Here is a 15395-nt window from a genome sequence, read left to right as displayed (position 1 = left end):
AAATTTTCCTCAGGCTATAAGTCTCTGTTGAAAGATAAGAATTGTGGCACACAGCAGGTTGCTGTCTCAAAGACAGACTAGTTACTGATTGTTATGTAAAGATATTGAGAAATTGCTATAAGAAGGAGTGTTTGCTAAGATACAGCTTGTGTTGATAAGACCACTTAATTGTCTACTGGAATGTCATCTGGCTTGTTTCACTGAAAGTTACCAGCCTATACTGTTAAACTATAACCCCACCTATGTCTCTTCTTGTAACTTCCTGGTCTGGAAAATAAATGCAGGAAGAGAACCCCAATTCATTGTTAATTTCCCAAGGAAGGGATCCCTCTCGCTTGAGGGTTCCAGCAGGAGATTAACCACTTTGGGGCCTCTGGCTGCTCAGAAGAGATGGGCTTTGAGTAATCCTTTGTGTCTCCGTCACCCAGGGGAAGTGGGGTGACAAATCCGTGGGGGGCAAAGCAACACAAAGCAACAAGGTCCTAATAGAATAAACAAACAAATTAGAATCATAAACAGAATAAAACTTAAACTTTAATAATTGTTATTATATTTAAGATAAGGTAAGTGTGAAGAAAGGAGACAAAGATATAATTAATTAGAAGATAATAGATTAAAAAAAGAAAGGCCAAATGATACCATGTAACAATAATTAGGGGTCCTGCTGTGGAAATTAACACAAGTAAACCAGACAACTATTCCATATATATAATACAATAAAAGATCCATATAATGAGGGAAGAACTGAAATCACAAATGAAAAGGGTGCATAGTTTTTTAGGGAAAAAATGATAGAGGACAAGTTATAGAAATTCATAATCTCAGTTACATTCTTGACATTAGATGATAAACAAAATTCTTCAGGCATCCCAGGAGAAGAAACAGGTAACTTATAAATGCTAAACATAAAGCTATCCTTACAGTTCTATAAAGCAATATGTATTGCTTGAAAATAGTTGAGTAGTGTCTGCAGGTGTTGAGAGAAAGAAGGTGTAATTCTGAAATATTATTTGCAGCCACTTGTTATTCAAGTGTAAAAAGCAACTGGCAGACACCACCCAATGAGTGTCAAAAATTATTCAGAGAATATGTGTATCACAGGAGACCTTCTTTAAAAAGTCACCCAGTGGGGCGGGGTGGGCACGAGCAAATGGAAATGTCATGAAAAAGATGAGTGCAACCTTCAACACCAGAAGATAGTACAAGATTGACAGCACACATCTGGTGGGGTGAGGTAGAAGCAGGATGGGTAGGAGCAGATTTACCCAATTGTTCCAATGAATAAGGTTGGGGCTAGGGGGCTTTCAGGGAGGGGTCTAGATCTACTGTTGCAGACTCTTCTGTCATCCTGTTTTGTCTTCCATGTGCACCAACATTATCTAAATTCCAATGTTATTTCTGCTTGATCACCAACATTATCTAAATTCCTGTCTTCCATGTGCACCAACATTATCTAAATTCCAATGTTATTTCTGCTTGATTGTTGCTCAATCTATTCTTTCTGTTTCGAAAGCTCACATAACATCCTGAGCTTAATTGTTATTGTATTTGGCACAGTATGTGGTTGACTCTTGAACTTTACCATTGTTCAGGCCAGATATTTCAATGTATACATTTCTGCATAGCAAGTCTAGCATGGCATTGGGTACCCAATATCTTCTTACAAACAAGAAATACAAACCATACGTGGATAATCGTAAAATTTAAATAGCAAACAGAATTCTTAATAATGCATTTTATATCAACCTTACTTGAAAAGGCATCCAAAAAAATTAGCTTGACAACAAAATTCAACCAACCAAAATTGATTTTTAAAAATCTTATATGCTATGAATATGATAAAAGAACTGGGGATGAGTACCAAATCTGTTTTTGTGTGTGTGTGTGTGTATAAGAAAAACAAGTATAAAGATTACAGGTACAGAAGAGAAGACAAATTTTATAAATTTTTACAAAGTAGAAATAGCTACAAAAATCAGGAGTTAGAGATAGAGACAGAGGTAAAAATGTGTTAATTTCTTTATCTTTATTATCAGGATTTAATTGATACTACCTAAAAGAAAAACTTAAAATTATATCCATCTCAATATTTTTAACCTTTATTCTTAATTACAAAGGGTATTTTAAGTATTAATAAACTTTTATTTGTGAAGCATTTAAAGTTTAATGACGCTGTTAGATTCATTTCAATTTCATTTTCCCGATAAATTCAAGTATTACAAAATTTAATATATTAGTTAAATAACTATAGTATGATTCAATTTCTGCAAAATAACTTCTGTTTCTCCTTCCATTTATCCATTCGTCTATACATACATACATTTATTTTTAGCAACTTTATTGGGGTATAATTGATATACAAAACCTGCACATTTTCAATGTACACAATTAGATGATTTTCATCCATTCATTCACTTATCCTCATATTTATATATAGGCATGGATTCAGATATTCAGTTGAGATGATATCCAACTAATGATGAAAATGGTTACAGCCAAGTAGTGAACTCTGGAGAAATTTTTAAACTTGTAATATTTAGTAACTTTAGAGTCAGTTATACAAAAACACTAAGTTAGTGCTAAAAGTAAATAAAATAATATAAATCTGGGGGAAATATTTTGAAAACTTTTGTATAATTAGCTTAGCATTTGTTTCTCTGAGTACCTCCTTTTTTAAGTATCTTTGCTAAATAATGTCATCACATCTCCAAAGTTTCTGATTTTTTTAAAGGAATAGAAAATTCCTGATAAAAGCTTTATGTGACTTTCCTCTCACAAGATGGAATTTATGTGATAACTGACTAGATTATAATTATGTAAGTACCAACCAGAAATGATCAATAAAAGTACAGAAACACATTCAATAACATTACTGATCTGCTCAATCTGCTACTGTACCCGGTATTGTGAAATGCATAAGAATATAACTACATAACTTGACTGCCCAATGAGGTACCCTGTCCTGAAGACATTATCACAGGTCAAGGTCACCAATTCTCAATACAGGGAGACAAATGTTCTTCTCCCAGAAAAGGAGCAGCAGCAGGTGAAATGATACTTGTCTAATATTGCCCACTTTTTGGAAAGTATTTCCAAACTTTTTTTTTTTTTAATATAGGCCCTCTAATCATAACTCAGACCATGGCACAAACTCTTTCTTGTAAATGGTCAGCTACAATTATCGATAAAGTTGATCTGAATCAATGATAAATTGTCTCCAACTGAATTTTTAGTAGGAAAAAAAAATCTCTAAGAAATAATATGTCCACCAAAATGTAAACCCGAAATGGGCAGGGTCTATAAGCTTCCTTGTTAACTGCTATATCCTTGGTGTCAGCAACAGTCATAAACATTTGAGATTATTGAAAAAAGTTACATATAAATCTATAAATGGATAAAGATGGAAGAATTTATGTAGTCCAAAGTGTGTTGAGCTTTTCTCTAACTTTAATTAGTTAAATTACATTAAGAAACAACGGATCTCATAATAGGACATATTTACATATTTTAGCTTAAGAACACATTTATATACATTATTTCATTTCTTCTCATGACAGAGTGAATATTAGTCATAATTTATAAAGATAAAAGGTGAAGGAAAGCCTCAGACAGTTAAATAATCCTCTTGGTCATATGACTAGCATGTGTGAAAAAAGTGTCTATACTAAATTCAGAAATGAAGCTGAATTGGTCTTACCTTGACCTAGGAGAAGTTGTATTCTGTTTTGAAGGCTACTATCAATAATACTTATTGGGTTAATGTAACAGTGGAAATTCTGACTTAATGAACTAGCTCTGGAATTTTTAATAATGCTTAACTTTTTAACATTCTCAAAGAGCTGATTTTATAAAGTCAAAGACACTGACTAGAATAATGCTTGCTTGGTGCTAGCTCTCAAGGGGCACTATCTGTACGCTCCATCTGCACAACAAGAGGATATTACTATGACATAAAGCAGTTGGTATCTTTTTTTTTTCCTGTTCGTTATTTCATGTGAAAATTTGTCTTTTAATATGAAACACTTTAAAATAATAAGTGTGTCTACTTTCTTTTTGTGTCTCAAGTATCATATTGTAATTCCAAAAAAGTACAGATTTGTACATACAAATAGCCAAACAAGCCAGCTTACTGAGGGATTTGTGTTTTAATTGTAGGTGAAGCATATTAGAAACTACAGATGCGTTGGAGAAAAGTACTCTTTTTCAATGTTAACTACTCAAATTCAAAACAAGATATATTAAATTCTTTGTCTGCCTATTTTTAACTTCTTTTTTTCTTTGCAGTAAAATAGGCAAAGTTTATTAAATCATTCTTCTATATAACACCCTACATTTCCTGTTTTATTTTTATTAGTAAGACTGATAATACAACAAGAATTCTCTCTCTTTGCTCTCTTGTAGTGTCTTTATATTATATATGCTGGTGTTGTCTGTAATGTAAGGATTTCCAAAAGGCAGGCAATTTTGTAAATTAAAAATACCATTTTTCTTCTAGTTCTTGTGCTGCTGGCCCCAAAGTATACAAACAAGGGATCTCACTCACTAATGGATATAGGCAGTTATATTTTTAGAGGAAAGTGAATAACAATGATTAGCATTACTTCACTGTGAAAGGTGCATATTGCATATCAAAGACTTGACAAATGTATATGTGGTCATAGAAGTGAGATCAAAGAATCTCAAAGAGAAAGGAAGCATATTCTATGACCTTAAAACATGATTTGTATTTCTATTGTACTTACTAAAAATTCCCAACAAGACTACAGATTGTGAATGTCTAACTTGATTGTGAACTATAGGACAGAGTTTCAGTCTTCTGTTGCTTTGGGGAACCTAAATGCATATTGGATGAATATCAATAAATGTTCCTTTCTGATGGTCAAATACAGATGTTTTGCCAAGGTGACTAATTACTGGTAGAAAATCGAGAATATTTCTTGCACATCTATTATTCTTCAAGGAGAGTATATAATGAGAATATGATAGATAAGTTGATGTCATGATTTTAATAATGTATAGAATTTTTAATGTTATGCCTACTGTATTCTTTGTTATAATTATTGCGTATCTCTGTTTTTTAGCTTTTAAACATATTTGCCTGTCAAAGGGACACAGCTTGTTTCTCTTTCTTTCATCAGTCTTTCCTTCTTTTTTTTCTTCCTTTCTCTTGCTTCTTTCATTAAATAATTCACATTATAGATTTCAAAGCAATAACTTCCTTTGATTTTCTCATTTTATTTCATGACTACTTTTTAGCAAACCAGCTAAAACCAATAACTGCAAAGTCATTGAGATTTGACCAGGTGGAAATTCAAAGAATTTATAATAGATTTTTGCCAGAGTGTTAAAAGGGCAAAAACCCATCATTTAAAAATACCATATTTAACCAAAAGTAGTAAGTTAATTCCATGAGAGAGTTCTATTCAAGGGTAGAGGAATAACTTAAAAATGTTCTCATGCAATGTCTCCCCCAGCATGATATCTTGATAGCTTTTCTTTTTTCCATCATAACACTTCTTCCATAGGTAGTAAACCTGGAACTCACTTAAATATGATTACTGGATGATTCTGTGGAATGAATTTTGTATTTTTTTTTCCTGATCTTTCCATTCTACATTTCTACTATTTCTTTTTTTTTTTTTTTTTTCCTTTTTGTCTTTTTTCGTGACCGGCAACGGGATCACAACCCTCGGTGTTGCGCCCGCACCTTGCTCAGCCAGTGAGCGGCCGGTCTGTACGTGGGATCCGAACCCTCGTCGGGAGCGCCGCAGCGCTCCCAAGCGGCGCACTGTAGCAGTGCACCACCAGGCCAGCCCTACATTTCTACTATTTCTCATCTTTATTTCATACTTTCCCAAATCAGTCTTCTCTCCCCTCTCTCTCTCTCTCTCTCTTTCTCTCTCTCACACGTACACACACACATACACAGAGACACATAGGCACACTCCTCCCATTATTGGTGTATCAGATACAGATCTTAGTTCACAGACTTAAGTGCGTAAAAAAAAATCATATTTATTTTGCTTCTCTATGACTATGTTTCCTATTTCCAAAGGCAGCATCTGAAGTCTAGTAACTTACTTAGTACCAAGAACTGGGGTGAGGAGCATGTCACCCTTACGTGGCATTATTCTTATTCTAGCTTTGTGCCAGTCTTCCCTATTTCTGAATTCCTAAAAAAGAAACTGGAGAGGTTTCATTTCACACTTTGAAATATACAGTTCTTCAAGTAATTTTATAACAACTATATTATCTTTATGCCCAAATCAAACATATACAGCAAAAGAAACATTGTCAGACAATTTTACTTAAAAAGTTTTAGGCAAAATTCCTAATAAATACTAACAAATTAAATCCAGAAATGTAGAAAAAAGAAATCAGGGAAATAAGAACCAAGTGCAATTTAATCATAGCAACATAATGGATGTTTTAACTTTGGGAAATTCCTTTATGTAATTCACTAAAATGTGCAGTAAAAGATCAAAGTCAAACAATCATCTTGATAGATGCACAAAACAATTTTGGTAAGAGTTTAATGATTCATGATTTTAAAAAAGAAAAAGAAGTCTTAGTGAATAAGTAAGCAATTTAATTTCTTTAATGTTATAAAGAATATTTGTCAAAAAAATAAAAGATAATATTATATATAATGGTGAAATGTCAGAAGACATTTCTTAAAAGTGAGGAGCAAGGTATGCATATTATCATTATCTTTAAGGTTGTACTAGAAAACACAGGTAACAGTAAGACAGAGAAAAAGAATTTAAGAGAGGTATTAATGTAAGGATAAGAATGAAAGAAACAGAAGTCCCATTGCTCCCTAAATGTGTGATGTATTCATATGAAATCCAAGAGAATCTACTGACAACTTGTTACAAGTAGTAAGTGACTTCCACTCTGCAAGTGTTTGAAAGTTTATCACACAAAAAAATCAATCATTTTCCCTATAAGGCAGTAAGAAACATTTAGGAAATAGAAGTTTTTAAAGTTACAGAAAAAAATAAAAACTGTAGAGTAACTGGGAATAAAACTAATAAAAAGTCATGAAATTTATTGAAAAAATTATAAAATATTGTGAAAGGACATCAATAAAGACTTAATATGTATGAATATATGGTTTTAATGGATGGGAAAACAATTCAATAAAAATGACAGTATTCATAAAATCAATCCTATCAAAATCTAAACTGGGTTTACCATAAAAATGTAAAAGCTAATCTTTAAATTTATATATCTAAAATAATGAGAAGAAAAGAAAGCATATCCTACCAGGTATCAACTTTTTAATAAAGTTTTTAAAAAGTTTTATAACACTTTAAAGCATACAGTGTGGGGATAATCAAATATAACAATGGGGGAAATAGAGAGCCTAGAAAGAGACATTGATATGTAGAACTTTGCATCTGAAAGCCGGTATTACAAATTAGAAATGCAAGGAAAACTAAATATAGTATAATTGAATCGCTATTTCACTTGATAAAAACAACTAACTGTTGCAACTATATAACATAACATGTGAGGGGGTGGGCACGAAGGAGTTGTCAGTAACTTGGGCAAACAGTGTTTGGACTGAATGCCTTAAGGCAGGAGACAAAAATAACTGTTCATAAACATAGCACTCTATATGGCAGATTTGTTTCTCACAGGGGCAAAAAGTAGCATTTCTAGAATTATTTTACATGTATTCCACCACTGAAAAAACAATTGATAATATTTGTGGTCTGACTCCTCTTTGCTCTATAAAGAAGCTACACATAAGCAAGGAGGTGGGATGCAGGAGGCTAGGACCACCACTGAGGTGCTGAATTAGTCAGAGCTATCAGTATGAGCTCACGTTTATCATGGATGTATGAGAAAACATCACAAAAAACCAAATCAAGGGTGTAGAGCTAAGGCTGGGTCTGGAGCTCACAGACCCCTCGAGCTGGTTCACAAACCCTTCACACGCAGATCTCTGAGCTGGGTAACTGGCAAAAAGGTCCTTGGAGCCTGGGTTGAAGTAGGAATAGTCTTAATTCAGCACAAACATGTCCGACAGCTACGCAGTACAAAGTGAAACTCAGAAACTCCACTGCTACTGGCAAAGTCCAAAGAAAAACAGAGCAGCTGCCTGCAAAGTAACTATGGTCTATTTTTAGACGCCAGCTCTGCCAGCCTCACAAACTGAAGAACACACCATTGCAACAAAACAAAAAGATACGTGGGTGCACATGCACACTGACTCCACAGTGCAGCACATTTCTTGTAAGCAAGTTGTTTATTTGGACTCTTCTTTTTTGATATAGGCATTTATTGCTATAAACTTCCTTATTAGAACTGTTCAAAGTGTATCCCATAAATTCTGTTACACTGGGTTTTCATTTTCATTTGTCTCCAGGAATTGTTTAATCTCCTTGATTTCTTCTTTGACCCATTTGTCATTTAGGAGCGTATTGTTTAATTTCATATATTTGTATGGTTTCTAGTGTCCCTTTTGATGTTAATTTCTAGTTTTATTCCATTGTGGTCAGACTAAGGTAGTTGATATGATTTCAATTTTTAAAAATTTGTTGAGACTTGTTTTGTGTCCTATCATGTTGTCTGCTCTAGAGAATGTTCCATGTGCTGCAGAGAAGAATCTGTATTCTGCAGCTGTTGGGTGAAATGTTGTATATATGTTTGTTAGTTCCAATTGGCCTAGAGCAGAGATTAATTCTGATGTTTCTGGTTAATTTTCTGTCTGGGTGATCTGTCCATTGCTGAATGTGAGGTATTAAATTCCCCAACTGTTATTGTGTTGCAGTCAGTCTGTCCCATTAGGTCCTATGGTAATTGCTTTATACAATGGGGTGCTCCAGATTTGGGTATGTATATATTTAGAATTGTTATATCCTCTTGTTGAATTGATACCTTTATCATCATATAATGAACTTCCTTATCTTTGTTTATCTATTTTTTATTAATATTTATTTGTACATATTTGTGGAGTACAGTGTGTTGTTTCAATACATGCATATACTGCACAATAATTAACTTAGGGTTGGCTTAAAGTCTATTTTATCTGATATAAGTAAAGCTACTTCTGCTTTTCTTTTGGTTTACATTTGCCAGAAATATCTTTTTCCATCCTTTCACTTTTAGCTGGTGTGTGTCTTTATCAGCTAAGTGAGTTTCTTGTGGGCAGCATATTATCAGTTCTAGTTTTATAATCCATTCAGCCACTCTGTGTCTTTTTAATTGGGGCATTTAATCCATTTACATTTAGGATTATTATTGATTTATTGGGACTTGTTACTGTTATGTTGCTATTTTTTTTTCTGGTTGTTTTATGGATACTACTTTCCATTTTTCTGGTCTTACTGTCTTTTACTGTGGTTGAGTGGTTTTCTATACCTTTACATTCTGCTTTCTCGCTATTTATTTTTATGATGTCTCTTGTAAGTTTTTGTGTTATAGTTACCATGAGGCTTACTAAAACATGTTATAGTTATAACAAATTATTTTATTCTAATGACAACATAACTTTGTTATCTAAGAAAAAAGAAAAAGACGAAGCCCATTTTACTCAACTCATTCCCTGCCCCCATTTTTCAAAATTTGTTATTTCAAGGTACATCTTTTAATATTGCCTTATACAGTTTTTGTAACTGTTACTGTATTGTTAAGTTTGTTCTTTAGTCTTCATACTAAGAACGTAGGTGGTTTATTCATCACCATCAAGACATTAGAGTATTCTGAGGTTGTCTGTGAATTTACTTTACTAATAAATTATGTACCTTATGTTTTCTTGCTGCTCCTCAGCATCATCTTTATTCATTAATTCCCTTTAGCATTTCTTGTAAGGCAAATCTAGTGTTGATGAATTCCATTAGTTTCTGTTTGTCTGGGAATGGGAAAGACTTTGTTTCTCCTTCATATTTGGGAAAGACTTTATTTCTCCTTCATATTTGAAGGTTAGTTTGGCTGGATACAGAATTGTTGGCTGACAGTGTTTTTCCTTCAGCAGCACTCTAAATATATCATCCCATTCTCTTCTGGCCTGTAGGGTTTCTATCAAGAAATCTGCTGAGAGACATATTGGGGCTCCATTGAATGTTATGCATTTCTTTTTTCTTGCTGCTTTCAGTATTTTCTCTTTGTCTTTGGTTTTTGATAATTTGATTATGTGACTTGAGGTGTTCCTCCTTGGATTGAATTTGACTTGTGACCTCTGAGCTTCCTGTACCTGGATGCTGTCATCTTTCTCCATACTTAGAAAATTTTCAGCCACTATTTCTTTGAATATGCTTTCTAGATCTGTTCCTTTTTCCTCTCCTTCAGGTATGCCAATTATGCAGAGGTTATTTTGCTTGAGGGAGTCCAGTATTTGCTGTATTTATGTTTCATTTTTTGTTATTGTTTTTTCATTGTGCTTCTCTGATTGGATAATTTCATGTGTTTTATCTTCAAGCTTACTGATTCTTTTCTCTGTTTGATTAAATCTGCTGGTGGAGCTTTCTATTGAGTTTTTCAATTCAGATAATATGTTTTTCATTTCTAGAATTTCTGTCTGGTTTTCTTTAATTGATTCTACTTTTCTGTCAAGTTTCTCATTCTGCTTCTGAATTATTTTTCAGATAATCATTTAATCTTCTATCTGTAGTTCTTGTGACTCCCTGAACATCCTTAAGAGGGTTATTCTGAATTCTCTGTCAGACATTTCATTGATCTGCTCTTCCTCTAAATCCATTGCTGGTGCCTTGTTGGTTTCATTTTGTGGCGACATATGTCTATGTTCTTTCTCGATCTTTTTGTCTTTACATTGATGCATAGGCATTCAAGGACACTGCTATTTGCTGCTGATTCTCTGGGGGGAGGTTTTTTGTGGGGATCACCAATCTCTTCTGGGTCTGGGCTGTGTGGAAATTCCAGTATGGGAAGGAGTCTTTCCTGCAGATTGAGCCCCCTGCAGTTCTATTGCCCTGACCAATTTCCACTGAGACCAGATGCCCATGCTTTGCCCAATGTTCCCTGGGTTGGCTAGGCTTTCCCATGCACTCCAACTGCTTCCTGTGCAGCAGGTCATGTTTGTGCCCCTCACAATAACTCACTGGCTTCTGGGTGGCTCTCCTCTGCAGTTGGTTGTGGTCGTTTGCTTCTATTGGGCCTGGGGTAATCCTGCCATTGGTCTTCATGGCCTGTGGGCTGGTATGGTGGACTCTGAAGCTCTCCTCTCCCCTGCAGACCTCCAATAAGTGTACATGAAGGGTGCTGTGGTTTTTTCCAGCTTCAATCCATGTAACATCTAGTCCCTGCCTTTATACAAGGCTGGCTCAGAACAATAGGCACCATCTCTACACTCTCTCACCATTGCCTCTTGTGCCTTAGCAAACTCTGTGGGTCTCTTCTCCTCTTCCCCAGCTCCAGTGGTTCCAGGTTGGTAGTCTTTGCTCTTTTAATAGCTGTAAATTGGTTACTTGTGGGAAGATGAGATGCTGGGAAACATCTATTCTGCCACCTTGATTATGGCACTCTAAATGATTAAAAATTGATATGATGCATTTAAAACACTCAGCAAAGGAAACTACCATTAACTTTAACCTTGAGGTTATGTGCTAATATGATAAATATGTATTATTGCATTCTATTTGTGTTTAAAAAGCAAATATTAGGTAAATTTCAGTTTGATCTTTAGATAATAAAGTTATAGTAGAATTATAAAGATTTATAGAGATAAAGTTATTTCTTTTTCTTTGGTAAATGGCTGTCAGTGTCATTCTTATATTGTATATTTAGTGTTTAATCAGCTTATTGGTATTTGAGGATATTAAGAAACGTGGGCTGACTGACTTTCCTGAGCTTTTATAATTCTAGAATGTATGTTTTTGTTAAAAAATAACTAAAAATAAAGAACTAAAACCTTGTCTTTTCATTTGTGAAAGATATATAAGGAAATGATATGAAAAAATAAATTTCCAATTTTTAAAAACTGTGTTTAAAAATCATGAATCAGAAAGAGTGAATACTTTTCCTTTTCTGTAAGTTCAGATTCAATTTTTTCCAAATTTAAAATAAAGAAAGCTAAAGATATTGTTTCCTGTCATAAATTAGAATAAATTGCATTGATTTTTTATAAAAATTAATGAAGTAATATATTATTTGTGGAATGAGTTGTTCACCTTAAATGAATTTTCCGGGTGACTAGAGCTTATGCTTACTCTGTTAAGCATTTATACGCACACATAAACTCACACATACAGAATTGAATTCCCTCTCCTTTTTAAATAGAATATACTTAGCAGAATTGGACTCAGTTAGCCTTAATCTGGGTCAAACAAGGACACTGCTGCAGTTGTTGAGAGACTGAAAAATCCCAAAAGCAAGTAAATGGAAGTAGAGTGATGAGCAGAGCATAGGATTAGGGAAGTCTTGGCAGAAATAACAGGGAGAAGTCTATTAATATGGGGGGTGATAATGGGGAGTCAATAGTAAATAAGCATTAGATGAACCATGAGGTTGAAGATTATAGAGACTCCAGCATAAATATCCAGAAGTTTAGTGTCAATATATAGGTATCATAGACTCAGACTTCAGACCCAGAGGAAATGAGGTGGGATAGAAATCTTTAGGTAGCACAGAAATGATAATCTTATCCACCATTTATTGAATAATTATAAGGACAAAATACATTTCTAAGTGCTTTATAAATATTGTCTCATTTATCCTTACCCACATCTGTGAGGTTGGTTCTATTATTATAATAATTTTTAAGATGAGCACATTGAGACACAGAAAGGGTCAGTTATTTTCTCAAGATTACAAAACCAGTTAGTAGAGAAAACAGAATTTGAACCCAGACAGTCTGACTTTAAAAGGCACATTCTAATAAATACTCCTTACTGCCTGTCTCTTAATAACAAACAAAGCAATGACAAAAACTAACAAGTATTGCATATTTATACCAATATATGTACCTGATACTATTCTATGAGCTGGATCCTGGACATAACCCAACTATTGCTAAGCCTCAGTTTGCAAAAAGGAAACTAAGTCTCAGAGAGACTAAGTGTGCTTTTCCAGGGTGATACATGGAAAAAACTGCCCATCTGGAGCTTAACTACTATACTGCACAGCCATAGAGACATGTGATGCAAGAAGGGGGTTGATCATGGTGAAGGTCAAGCGCCATTCTACTGGGCCTGGGTTAACATGCTTGAGAGGAACAAGCAGCAAAACAGACTTGACAGGAAGTCACTAGACTGGCAGTTCTTAACCATAATGGAATCGTGACCCTTCTCTGCTCTGAAGTTTATGTGGGTTATACCAATGAACATTGAGTGTATTAGAAATTGAAATTGAGGCATTTAAAACACTTTTCTTATTAGCTCATTTAAACATAATAAGTTCATTACATATTAATATTGGTATATTTTTATGAAAAATAGCTATACTTTGCAGAACAAACATAAAATAGTGAGAAGAGTGACATTGTCTTTACCTTTACGTAACTAAAAAAAAATACCTGGTTTAAGAAAACAAGATTCTCTATCTGCTACTGCATTCAGTCTGTTGCACAAGGATGTTTTGGTTGATGTAGATGATGAATATTCAGACACACAGAAGTAGTTAGAAAAAGGTTTAACAACCTTTCCTGAGTGAACATTTTAAATATTGTTTTTGTATACCATAACCATCTCAATAAGTGGTAGTTTCTTAAAGGATAGTTGCAATGTGGAATCTGAAGTCTTATTGGTAAACTTTCTTACTCCATTTCATTAAAATCCATTGGTCTGTGTCACATTTGAAAAGATCTCTTACCTATGCTGGATTTTGTCAGATCATCTGGAGATATTAATTTACTGAGTTACTCATATCTTCCAAATGCTGACACATTTCATTAGACAATAGTAAAAAAATTACAGTAATTAATATCACCACCAGTCTCAGTAGAAATCAGTTGGGAGTCTGCCAATGTCATGGTTGCAGTTAATAGTTTCCCAAAATACAACGTTTTGCTTGAAAGCTAAAATTTTATGGCTGGCAAAAATGGGAATTTCTTTTTATTAGTTTTCTTTGAGAGACTTACTTTGTTTATTTTTGTAGGAAAAAACCTGCTAATTAGTCAAATTTGGATAACTGTATTTTGTCTGTCATTCTTTCTTTCAAATAAATATGGTGTTCCCTGAAAAAAAGTAGTCTAGCTTACAATTTAAACAATTGCACAACTATTATTCCTTGAGAAAACTATCATATTTTCTTTTTTTTTTTTTCTGACTGGTAAGAGGATCACAACCCTTGGCACGGTGTTGTCTGCACCATGCTCAGCCAGTGATCGCACCAGCCATCCCTATATAGGATCCGAATCCGTGGCCTCGGCACTATCAGCACCTCACTCTCCTGAGTAAGCCACAGGGCCAGCCCGAAAACTGTCATATTTTCTATGGAGCAGAATGCTTTATGGTACTTCTTATCCTGTCACACAGAATATTAAGAAGACATTAAGAAAACGTGCATTCAAGGCTTGAGATTTAATAACATTTTCTTCTTTACTAAAGATATTCTAAGTAAAACTGGCACATTTTTAAATGTGAGTGTGGGGAGGTGATGAATTCAATGACTATTGAGGACTTTTCTTGGGTTAAGAACTATTTCTACTGAATTATCAGCCATGTTTATAAAATTTGAGATTCAGTTTTGCATAATAATCATTACTTTTTATTTGTTGTATGTCAGCAATTCTGCTAGACACTGAAAACATACAATGATGAAAATATGGTCACTACATCTTCTTTATGGTCAACCTGGAATTCAGACACATAAATAATTAATATAATGACGTAAGTGATACAGCGGTAGCATTAAAAGTTTTTTGTGCACACAGATGAGGGATAATTAATTTTTTGGAGTAAAGTTTATGGTGGTCAAGTAAACTAAAAAGGGCACTTTTGGTTGAAAGATCAGTGTTATTTATTATAGTTGGGATAACTGTAAAATATAGATTTGACTAATCAGTATCATTGTGGCAGTGACTAATGTCAATAAACTTGTCAATATTGTGTTTTAAAGGGCTGCAATATGCTGAAATAATGACCAAACATTAGTTATTAAGCAACAACTGTTTGAGGTTCCATGTGTGAGTGGCAGACTAATGTTTACTTCACGAAAAATAAAAGAGAACTCCAAAATTGGACCCAAGCCCAAGCTTGATTGGAGAATGAGGCCAGAACCAGTTCTAATAGCAAAAGTTAAGTCAATACACATTGTATGAAAGTGAATATGGACTGATCCCCTCATGACTTTCAAATAATGTAAAAGTAAAGTAACAATAGCCTGTCTTCAATGAACTGTCAGTAAGCCTAAAATTGTCCATCTTGTGTCCCTTCACTTATAAGGTTTATCCTCCTAAGTGTGTGGAAAATAGATTATAACTATCCAAG

Source organism: Galeopterus variegatus, unplaced genomic scaffold (genome assembly GCF_000696425.1).
Source record: "Galeopterus variegatus unplaced genomic scaffold, G_variegatus-3.0.2 Scaffold1307, whole genome shotgun sequence".
Taxonomy (NCBI): Eukaryota; Metazoa; Chordata; class Mammalia; order Dermoptera; family Cynocephalidae; genus Galeopterus; species Galeopterus variegatus.
The sequence above is the reverse complement of the archived record's forward strand: the minus strand, read 5'-3'. Positions refer to the sequence as shown.